This window comes from Pseudonaja textilis, chromosome 2 (assembly GCF_049901715.1).
Source record: "Pseudonaja textilis isolate UNSWEBS1 chromosome 2, rPseTex1.2, whole genome shotgun sequence".
NCBI lineage: Eukaryota > Metazoa > Chordata > Lepidosauria > Squamata > Elapidae > Pseudonaja > Pseudonaja textilis.
Window position 1 is genome coordinate 11,110,127 of NC_141991.1, and position 12,266 is coordinate 11,122,392.

The 12,266-nt window shown below is 37.5% G+C and overlaps 2 protein-coding genes across 2 annotated transcripts in view; one reads left to right on the forward strand and one right to left on the reverse strand.

Moving 5' to 3' along the window:
- LOC113451539 (vomeronasal type-2 receptor 26-like) overlaps positions 1-12,266 on the reverse strand; it is a 214,170-nt gene that overhangs the window by 139,444 nt on the left and 62,460 nt on the right. The window lies entirely within an intron of this gene.
- The window catches only part of LOC148126708 (vomeronasal type-2 receptor 26-like), a 74,153-nt gene that overhangs the window by 36,663 nt on the left and 25,224 nt on the right, over positions 1-12,266 (forward strand). The window lies entirely within an intron of this gene.

Genomic DNA, 12,266 nt, shown 5'->3' on the forward strand with positions numbered 1-12,266 from the left:
TAAATGCAAGGATGAACCTTTTATTGTAAATTAACTTAGAACATTCGTTAGTAACCTTGGGTTTTTCTTAAAAGCACAGAGACTTAAGAAAATTGAACTCTGTTCCTCATCCAGTCTAGTGGCCAGACCAGACTGGCAGAAGACAATTTCTCTCAGTGTTTTTAATTCTTAACAATTTACAATTAATATCTGAAGGGATTAGAGACACTTAACAGTTGCAACAGTTATCTCAAGGACACACAAAGACTTAGATACACACACGTGTGCGCACACATATCACACACAAACAAGGACACAGAGAGGAAAACAAAACTTTGAGGTTTACACACACACTGATCATTCCCACAATAAATCTCTCAGATAAATTGGGGAAGGCACAAATCTTAAGGAATAAACCATGTGGTTGCATAGAAGACAAAGAAAGAAACACAGAAAGAAAGAAAAAAAGAAATCCCAGGTGATCCTATTTACATATTGCCCTTTTCTTTCATTTTTCTTTTCTTTTCTTTTTTCTTTTAAGTACCTTTATTTAGCCACATTGGTCTTCCTGTATCCCTCAGCAAAGCCCATTCTCTACATATACATTTTGCTTCTTTTTTCTTTTTTTCATCCCAGCTAGTGTTGGCATCTGCTGCTCATCCCAAGCCTCCAAAAACTCTCCCAGGGGGGTCTACTCAGGACCCTCAAATTACCACTTCCCATGTTTTCCCTTCCAATGTGGGATTCTCATACTTTCACTTAGTTGGCTCAAGAGGCTATCAAAAACAGGCCTTAATGGCCCACACATTAACAAAGGTGGGGGTGAGATTAACAAAGGTGGGAGTGAGCTTCTGCTTCTGAGGTGAGTTTCTGCTTCTGAGTTTCTACTCTTTTTAAGGGAAATATTCTGCCTTTTTAATATTTCCAAGGATATTTCATTTTTCTAGGAGAGGGGTAGGTGCTAACTTCGTACAGTTATATCTTACCACGAAGGTTGTGGTCTTTTTTGATCATCCTTATCTCCTTAATTCCAGATTTTATCTCCTTAAAACTGCTCAGTTTCTAGAACTTTAGTGATATGCGATAGATGTGAGGTCATTAGAACATGTCCCTCAAAAAGAGTGAGTCAGGCATCTATTGCTACAGCATCTGGGCGATGGATATGAGTTGTCAGAGGAACATATTTATAAGGCTTAACTAGGTATCCAAGATAAGCTCCTTTCTGCTGAATAACTTCAATAAGATAACAACCACTGGCACGGAAGAACAAATTTGTTCCACACTAGTGGAACAATAACATATCTGAATTACAAATTTGTATTATTAGTATAAAACTAATACAAAGTTTGTTATTAGTTACATTTGGAATCTTCATTTCCCCCCCCAAAAAAAGACTTCAGGAGGCTAACAATCAAGATGAACATTTGCATTCTAGGGTTTTTAGATAAGGTGCTCTCTTGTTGAAGCCAAAGGCCAAATCTAAGTAGAAATTCCTTTCAAATTGTCCCTCATTGTATCGTATATCAGCAAAGGCTTTTCTCTTCAAATTTCTAAGTTCTATCATATCACAAGACCTAAAATGGACACCTAACATCAAAAACGTTATCAAAAAAGCACAACAAAGAAAGTTCTTTCTGTGCCAATTCAGAAAGCTCAAACTGCCCAAGCAGCTGCTGATCCAGTTCTTTAGAGGAATGATTGAGTCTGTCATCTGCACCTCTGTAACTGTCTGGTTTGATTCTCCAATCCAACAAGACAGACACAGACTTCAGAGAGCAATTAGGATTTCAGAAAAAACAATTACTACCAACCTGCCTTCAATTGAGGACTTGTATACTGCACGAATCAAAAAGAGGGCTATGAAAATATTTACAGACCGCTCACATCCCAGACATAAACTGTTTCAACTCCTTCCCTCAAAATGATGCTATAAGAGCACTGCACACCAGAACAATTAGACATAAGGACAGTTTTTTCCCAAACGCCATCACTCTGCTAAACAAATAATTCCCTCAATACTGTCCAACTATTTACAAAGTCTGCACTACTATTATTATTAATCTTCTCATCACTCCTTATCACCCATTCCCTCCCACTTTTGACTGTATGACTGTAACTTTGTCGCTTGTATCCTTACGATTTATAATGACTATTTACTAGTATGATTTGATTGCTTATTGAACACTGTGACTATCATTAAGTGTTGTATCTTATGATTCTTGACTCTTGATGAAAGAATCTTTTCTTTTATGTACACTGAGAGCAATTGCACCAAGACAAATTCCTTCTGTTTCCAATCATACTTGGCCAATAAAGAATTCTAGTCTAGTCTAGTCTAGTCTAGTCTAGTCTAGTCTAGTCTAGTCTAGTCTAGTCTAGTCTAGTCTTTATTTATTTATTTGTCAAGTGATTATAAGATAACAGGTATAAATATAAACATACATGAATTGAATACATATAAGAAAAAAAGCAATAGGACAGGGATGGTAGGCAGCTTGGTGTGCTTATGCTTGCCCACAACAGACCTCTTAGGAAAGCGATGAGATCAATTGTAGACAGCTTAAGGTTAAAGTTTTTGGGGTTTGGGGAATGATCCACAGAGTCAGGTAGAGTATTCCAGACAATGACCACTCTGTTGCTGAAGTTGTATTTCCTGCAATCAAGTTTGGTGCAGTTTACCTTGAGTTTGTATCTATTGTGTGCTCTTGTATTGTTGTGGTTGAAGCTGAAATACTCATTGACAGGTAGGACATTGCAATATTTAACTTTATGTACTATACTTAGATTGGAGAGAAGGCAGCATAGTTCTACATTGTCTAGGTCTAAAATTTCAAGTCTGGTGGCATAAGGTATTCTGAAATGACCTTGCTGACGATCCAAACTCCATCAAGGACCTTGGAATTCTCATCGCAAATGATCTAAGTGCTAGAAGCACACTGTAACTACATAGCCAAAAAGGCATTAAGAATTGTTAACCTCATCCTACGTAGCTTTTTCTCTGGTAATATCACACTACTAACTAGAGCATACAAAACATTTGCTAGATCAATACTTGAATACAGCTCATCAGTCTGGAACCCACATTACGCATTTGATAACACTGTAGAGAAAGTCCAGAAATATTTCACAAGAAGAGTTCTCCACTCCTCTACTCGTAGCAGAATACCTTATGCCACTAGACTTGAAATTCTAGATCTAGAAAACAGAACTACGCTGCCTTCGGTCCGATCTAAGTACAGTATATAAAATCACACACTGCAATGTCCTACCTGTCAATGACTACTTCAGCCTGAACTATAACAACACAAGAGCACACAATAGATACAAACTCAAGGTTAACCACACCAATCTTGATTGCAGGAAATAGACTTCAGCAACAGAGTAGTCAATGTCTGGAATAATCTACCTGACTCTATGGTTTCTTCCGCAAACCCCCAAAACTTTAACCTTAGACTGTCTACTATTGACCTTTCCTAAGAGGTCTGTAGAGGGCATGCATAAGCGCACCAGCATGCCTACCATCCCTGTCCTATTGTTTCTTTTATTTTTCTTATATGTATCCACTTCATATATTCATAACTATGTTTATACTTATGCCTATTATCTTGTAAGCAATTGACAAATCAGATAAATAAAATAAAAAATAAACTCAGGCACCGATCAACAAAATTACCCTCTTTTACAATGAGAGGACAACCTGAGGCTATCATTCCTAGCACTTAAACGTCTTTTACCATTTTTCTCGTGGCTTCTCCATTTCAACAATAAGCCATGGTGCATTGACTTAGACCAATGAAATGGCTCGCAATCCTTAGGAAAAGAGAGAAAAGACATAAATGTTTCTCTCACCTTGTTGTGCAACTTTAGCCGTGACAATAGAGCTTGGTTGATAATAATTTTCTTTCTTTCAAAAGTCACCAATTTCTCCACGATGAGAGATTTCTTAGGGAAAAACACCCAGCTCACAATCACCAGGTTAGCTGCTAAATCTCCATTTTGGTCCAAGTACAGTTCGTATATGGAAAGATTGAGAAACTCATTCTTCTCCAGAAAGGGATGAAACTAGAATGGGAACACCCAGAAATTTTAAAAGCAGTAAACATGGCAACTTATCTCTTTTTGTTCTTACTTCTACTACAGTGGTCTAATTTGTAAATAGCCCTATTTGGGAGAACAGGTTTTACCTCTAAAAATGAAAAAGAAAAGTTCAGCAAAATTTGTCAATAATACTGACAATTCATGTATTGGAAATGTTATACACAGAAAAAATATATGTATTTTCTTATTATACCTAAGAAATTATAGTACCAAAGAGACTCCATCTTTGTTCTTAATTATAGTTATCTGAACACTTATTTAAGTATATCATGCTTGTGTAACTTGTTATTCTGCAAAGTTAAAAATATTATGTTCTTGGCTGAAGTGGTGTTTTTAATTTGGCTTGAAATTTCATGTCAGGAATACTAGGTCATCCTGACATTGTTTTTGCAGTGGAAGTCCCTAGAAATCCTATGTGTGAGAAACAGGAAGGATTATGTAACTTTTTCTATGTGATATACTATAAATGTTATAGTATATAAGTTAAAGGTGGCGTCTCCTTTCTCCTACTTGTTTGGGAATTGGTGTCCTATTTGCAAATATCTTTAATAAAGCTTATGTCAACTAAAAAGATATTCCTTTGGTCTTTTTAGGTGCCAGAAAAAGGGAGTGGGAGAAAACACGGCATTCTTGAAATACTTAGATAATCACCCTGGCAGCCCAAAGTTGCATAAGAAGGTTATTAGAGAGCATGATGGATGACTCTTACTGATCCTGGTTATCAAGTCTGTAATTTTTATACTCTCATCTCACAGGGAAAAATGATAATTTATAAAATTTGTCAGTTATCGGAACCATTCTAGAGCAGATCTCAGATAAATTACACAAATGAAGAGAATATTTATAAACTCATTGAAAACAACAGGTGATTACCAGAAAGCATGGATTTATCAAAGAAGAAAGTTCCAGGCTAATATTTTCCCAGAAGAGTAGAGTGAAATATTTCCAGACCAGCTAATTCTACATTATTGTAAAGTTTCTGTCAGATTAATTTTATTTTTATATGAGTTTTATATAGCTTCCCATTAAAAAAAAAAAACCTCCTTTATCACTAAAACCTGACCCAAAGGTGCCTTTTTTAAGAGGCATCTGGAGTTTCTGGTTTTTCTTTGAAAACTTTTCACTTCTCATCCAAGAAACTTCTTCAGCTCTGACTGGATGGCGGGGAATAGAAAGATTTATACTCCTTGCAGACAGCTGGTCAAAGCCTGGTAAAATGGAATTGCATATTAAGTGTTTTTCTGGGCAGAATGGTCTCTCAGGGTGTTCTGACCCACGCCTTTTTCTAACAAATCAAACACAATCCAAAAGGAACAGAAACCTTGTAATGCTTTTACAAAATATTTAGCTGTCATAAGCACAAGCCTTGTCAAACTGTAGAAAACTTGCCAACATATAACAGACAAGAAATAATTAGCAATACAAAAATGTTCAAATACAAACTCAGGTTACTAGAATGTCCATGAGGCCGCAGTTTCAAAATGTCTTTGCCTGCTGCAAAGAACGTTTGTTTCATGGCTGGCTTTTTAACCTCTTGAGAGAGGGGCCATTTTCTTGCAGCCTTACTCTGAGTCACCCATGCTGTTGTAACTGCTCTTTCCTACGAGCAATCATGCATGCACTTGGCACAGGCTCCTCATCACTGCTACCAGCCCCCACAATCTCTGAAGGCAGCAGTCCACTCCCTAATGGTCCTGGCTCCTCATCTGAGTCCTCACTCTTCTCCACCATCCGCAGCTGCTGCCGGTTAACCACAACACAGGGCAACTTGGTCTACCCAAAAATGGGACAGAACACACTGCTTCTGCTTTCACCTTTCAGCCCTAATCCAGGAATCTTCACAGGTAGTCACTTCCAAGAAAAACAATTTTGTGTTAAATTTAAATTTACTGACAAAGAAATAAAGGAAGACTAGTATAGCTATTTCAAGATTTTTAGCTTTCATAAGCTAGCCATACCTTTCTAGGATTTGAACCCGGGCTGCTGGACTATTAGGCAGATGTATTAACCTCTAGGTCATGGGCTCCCTTCTGTCGGGGTTCCAACAATACACCCCCATTCAAATAATTAGTCTCTAGTCGCAACTCTCAGAGTTTTTTTTTAAAAAAACCAAGATTTATCAGGAGTGAACACATCGGCGTTACCTGCATGAAGCTGACTCTGAGACACATCATTCATCTCCCCTTGGTTTCAGGGGTGGGATGTTACCTGTTCTGCCCGGTCCTACAGAACCGGCAGCTCTCAAGAGCAGCAGACACTGAACCGGTTTGGTGTCTGCTGCTGTTTGGCACACCCACCCACCAGGGCTCTTTCTTCCTGTGCTGCTTTACACGGCACAGCTCAGGTTGAAAAAGCAGGAAAAAGAGGCTTTTACAAATGCTGTACACCTCCGCATCGTGTTTTTCAGCTGTCTGTGCAGCACCGCTGATGGTTTTTTCACATACGCATGTAGCGCGTGTCAGGCTCACGTGTGCGCAAAGCACACACACATGCAAAAACCTCACCAAACTGGTAGTAACACCGGTTGAATCCCACCCCTGCTTGGTCTTCCCCCACTGCCTGGATGCACATTATCCAATAGGACACATCCATAGCCAAGAGTCAACAATCATGCTCTCCAGAAAAAATCTTGCTCACCTGAAACTTCGGACACACATCAATTATCTATGAAAATATTTAAGGTATGCATTATTACCCCCACTCCCTTTCTGCTGACAACTCTAAAAGATCAGAGAAATATTTTTGAGTTGACACCCTCACTTTGTTGGCTGTACCGGGTGGGAGGAGAGATTAAGTGTTTTTCTGGTGAGACCAGTCAATCTGGGCAACCTGGTCCACCCAAATATGGGACGGAGCATACTGTTTTCACTTTCACCTTTCAGCCCCAATTCAGGAGCCGTTGCAGGCAGTTGCTTCTGTGACAAACTATTTTGTGTCAAATTTAAGTTTACCAACAAAGAAATGACCGCACATTGTTAGCTGATATAAAATTTAATGTCTTAATGTGTAAGTTAAAACCAGGTATAAAATTCAAAACACATCTTAATGTTTTCTCAAAATGGGCTAAAGAAAGCCTGAATGGAATTTAAGAGCAAGACAAGTAGGAAGTCTTCCACATAGAAGGAGAAAAATGAAACACAGGGCAAAAAGGATGAGGGATTCAAAATTCGATAGTTGTGAAAATGATCTCAAAAGAGTAGGAGTTGCAAACCAAACATGAATCAGCAGTGTGATATCCTAGGAAGAAAGCAAATGCATCCAGAAGAACCTCAGGAAGTGAATCTTGATTGTAATGAGAAACCCCAAGAGCCCCTTGCGGGACCACACTTGGAAAAGATGTTGCACAAAAACTGGATGAGGATTTAGGGAACAATAACATAGCCAAGGAAGAAATCAAAGGTGTCAACTTGTAAAACATTCCTATGCCTGTTTTCAAGGGAACGGTGGGAAATCTGAAGGAGCAGTATGGCAATAAAACCAGAACTACATTACACCATTATTTAAAAAAGATTGCAGCTAGGCTACCGGATCTTCTGGCTACGAAATTCCTTCATTGGAGAATGTGATTGATGACACCTGGCCCGTGAATGTGCTTCATTGGAGAATCTGATTTATAATGCACCTGGGGGTGGGAGGGGGGGAAACAGGGTCACAGGTGACTGTTTATTATATATGTCAGAGTTGGCTTAATGTAGATTAATGCCTGCATGTTGCTCCTAATAAATATTTTGAGGGTTTTTTTGAAGCTTGGCTTGAGGCCCATGATTTAATTAGGGCAATTGCTGAAATTCTGAAAAAAGGTTAAGGAGGTTCTCCTCAAGTAGAAGTGTCACCTTAGTCCATTGTAGCAGAAAATCAGGAATCTGTAAATTCCTGTTTCAACTAATACAATCTAGGAGCCATGATGATGCAGTAGTTAGAATGCAATACTGCAGGCTACTTCTGCTGATCACTGGCAGCCAGCAATTTGGGTCACTCATCCAAGGTGACTCATCCTTTCATCCTTCCGAGGTCAGTAAATGGAGGACTCAGATTGTTGGGGACAAGATGCTGACTCTATAAACCACTTAGAGAGGGCTGTAAAAGCACTGTGAAGTGATATATAAATTTAAGTACTATTGCTATTAGTTGCAGAAAGGAGGATACAGCAACCATCAAATAACTGAAAGACATTACAGAGAAGCTAAGATCTACTGTTATTCCTGAGTGTCAGACATGGAATAATGAATTCAGTTACAAGGGAGGAGATTCTGACTGAATAAGAGGGAAAAAAAGCTTCTTTAAAAAGGGACAGTTTTAGCAGTGAACCAGAAAACCAGAGAAGTTCAGTCTCCCCTTCATTGATTGTCTTAATCCAAAGACTGAGCAGCCATCAGTCAGAGAAGCTTTGATTGAGATTCCTGCAAAGATGAGAGGCTGAGCTAGGTTGACTTGAAGATTCCTTCAAATGTTTGAAGGTAAAATTCTATAATGCTAATTGTAAACCCATATATACAGGAACTTATTTAAAAATGCACACCTTTAAAATATTAGCAGTGTTTATAATCAAACAATATCTGTCATAGTTCTTGTTTTTGTGAACATTATCATCTAAGCGAAGGGTCTTTAAACTCGGCAAGTTTAAGATTTGTGGACTTCAACTCCCAGAATTGCTGAGCTAACATGACTGGAGGAGGAATTCTGGGAGTTGAAGTCCACAAGTCTTAAAGCTGTCAAGTTTGAAGACCCCTGGTCTAAGTGATTAGATTGGCCAAATCTTTTGGCATTCTGTAGCACAACTGGACTCACTGGAGAAGAGACTAATGCTAGGAATGATTGTGGGCAAAAGATGAAGAGGACAGCAGAGAATGAGGTGGCTAGATGGCATCACTGAAGAAGTCAGTGTGAGCTTAAATGGACTCTACAGTTGGACACAACTTCATGACTAACAACAACAAGCACAACTAGAATGATGTAGTTCCCCTCTTCAAAGGAAATGTAGAATGGATCCTTGTTGGGTCCCCTTACTTCCCACAATTGCAATCTTGGAGCCTCCAACCTTTCTTTCCCCTTCTTCTTTCTCCTCCTGGATCTGGAGGAATATACAGCATTCAAGGCCTGGGCCAGAGCATTAATAGCAGTGTAATAATGGTGGAAGTCCTTGATTTGAATCATGTTCTTTTTCTTTTGGGTGTCCAGTGGTGCTTTCTCAATGCATCTTTTCCGGCCTTTGACAGAAAAGATGTGCTTTGAAAAAAAAACAAAGAAATGACTCATCTCCCAAGGGTGGCTTCACATAGAAATGGAGTTTAAAGGCATCCTCTTTGAGCTGTTTTTTTTCCTCTAAAGCAACAGTCCAGATTCTATTAATATATTTCAAATGTATACCATTTTTTAGTGGAAATAGATCAATGAGTGTTGTGATCCAGACTTTTCCTTCAATGGATCCTGGCAAATGCCTAAATGTTAAATGGAAAGGAAGAATTCTGTCGACAAAGAGCACCATATTCTATATCGTAAAGAAAGACATTAACTTGTGTCCATTTAGAGAGGCCATCCCTGATGCGTCCTGTTTTTCCAGTTGTTTAGAATTGCTTTGACAGAGCCACACAGATTCCATTCTTGCAAGCAAAGGAGTCAAAGTCCTCATGAAATTATCTCCATTTTCTGTGTCTGAAGCAAAAAGACCAATCAAGGTCCATCTGAAATGGAGGAGCAGTTGGACAATTGCTGGGTTGAGGATGCCTTTTGGAGGTAAAAGCCGGTGATAAAAGGGCAATTGACTTGTATCATGCAGTGATTCTGAAAATAATTCAAAACTGATCTGAAACAGCAATGAAGAATATTGTGTTATATTTGGAATTAGATCAATTCCCAAATATTAGCTTTAAAGAAATCCAATTTATTTTGCTAAATTTGTTTATCATAACTAAATTGGATTTCTTTAAAGCTAAAACATAGTTTATTGTTGATTAGTTATTAATTAATGAAAAATCAACAATAGCCATTAAAATAGATTTAAAAAAACATAATGTTAACAAGACATAACATTAACAAGACTGTATATAATAATAGTAGCAAAGAAAATAAGTTAAAAAGAGTAAGTGTCAACTCATAAAATATTTCTTTTTTTTGTCCAGTAAATTTTTATTATTTTCCACCAGTACAAATCTTAGTTACTTTTTCAACAAAATCAACATCCACATATAATATTGTCTTATACTTTAACATCTATTCATACCTATCTTAGTCTATATTATCTTTGTTTATCATTAACCATCAATACATATTGCATTTGTATTACAGTTATTATTATACATCTTATTCTTTTAACATTTATTCATAGCTATCCTTCTCACTGTCTTGAGAATTCTTATTTAATCATCTTTTTCAAGGGTGGGATTAAAATTTCTTAACAACCGGTTTGTGGGCGTGGGCTAATTTGTGGGCATGGCTAGGTGGTCATGTGACTGGGGTGGATGTGGCTATATGATCATGTGACTGGGGTGGACATGGCCATGTGGCCATGTGACTGGCAACCCAAATTTAAATGGTACTCACTTAATGACCAAGTCCTCACTTAGTGGCCAGTTGCTTAGCAAGTGTTTTTTGCCAGTTTCCAAGGCCTGGGGAACTCTGGAGAGGGCAGGGCAGGTGGCCATGTGACTGGCAACCCAAATTTAAGTGTTCCTCGCTTAATGACCAGGTCATTGGATAGTGGGAAGTTGCTTAGCAAGTGCTTTATGCAAGTTTCCAAGGCCTGTGGAGCCCTGGAAGGGGCGGGGCAGGTGGCCATGTGACTGGCAACCCAAATTTAAGTGGTCCTCATTTAATGACCAGGTCATCACTTAGTGGCCAGTTGCTTAGCAAAACTGGAAATATATGGATTCAGTATTGCTCTCTGCTAGTGTAGCTATTCAAGAGGATGTAGTGTCAAGGTTAGCAAAGATGGTAATGCAACATATATCTTTACATTTTAAAACTAGAAATATTTTTGTTGGCACCCACATAAATAAAGGGAGTACAATACATATTTAATGTTACATATGTTAACAGCGGTTAGAATCATGTTTGCACAAGAGTGGAAAAATGAAGAGATCCCCATAGATGAAAATGAAATTTAAAAATTACAATGTGCAGAAATGGATAGAGATAAGAGGTAGAAATTAGGTGGAGAATGATCATTGCTACGTATGAATTAAATACAGAAGGTTGATAATTATAAACATGTAATATAATTAACAAAATTAGAAATAAGCCAATGTAAAGATATTTAAATAATTGTTCTGTTACACTGCTGTGCTTATTGATATTTGTTTCTGCTTTGCTTTTTCATTTATGAAATATTTTATAATACTTTATAATATAATATAAATATAATAGAATTTCAAAGGAATGGTAAAGTAAGGATATATTGTTATAGACTAGATTCGTGGTGAAGAAATGAACATTGTAATGTAGATTAAGTAAAAATGGTGATTTGCATGCATAAAATGATGTAATATTAGTAAAGTATAGTAAATAATTAGTAATAGTAATAATGTAAATATATATAGTGGATTTATGATATAATGCAAATTGGAAGGGAAAGACTGCAGAGATTGTGCACAAGTGATTTGTAACTGACACACTGTATGTACCTGAAGATGGTTTGTTTTATGTTTGTTTTGTTCGTTTAAAAAAATAAAAAACTTTTATTAAAAAAAAATTCCATTTATGTATGCATGCAGGTTTTTGTTACATTGATGTTGCTGTATATTGATTTAAGCAGAAACAGACAATGTATAACAACAACAATGTAACAAGAAGTTGCCTGCCTCATTTTTGGTAATTTATGTGTTTTAATTTATTTCTTTTTTAATCTATGTGTTTATTTATTTCTTTAGTATCAGTTTTGGCCCGCAGGAGCGGTGGAGAGGGGCAGGGCCAGCCAGGGGTCGGTTTTACCAGTTCTAAGAATGACCGCTGACATTAACAACTGGTTCCATAGAACCAGTGTGAACCAATAGAATCCCACCCCTGATCTTTTCGAATTTTTATCTCTCTTTTTCTTGCCACATATGCCATTTATGCCAAATCAAGTAGTATTCTGATTCTTCTTTCTCTTTCATTTTAAGTGTGAGCATGTCCATCTCAGCACAGTCTGCTATTTTTTGTATAATTAACTCTTCAGTTGGAACCCTCTGCTCTTTCCACATTTGCACGTAAGC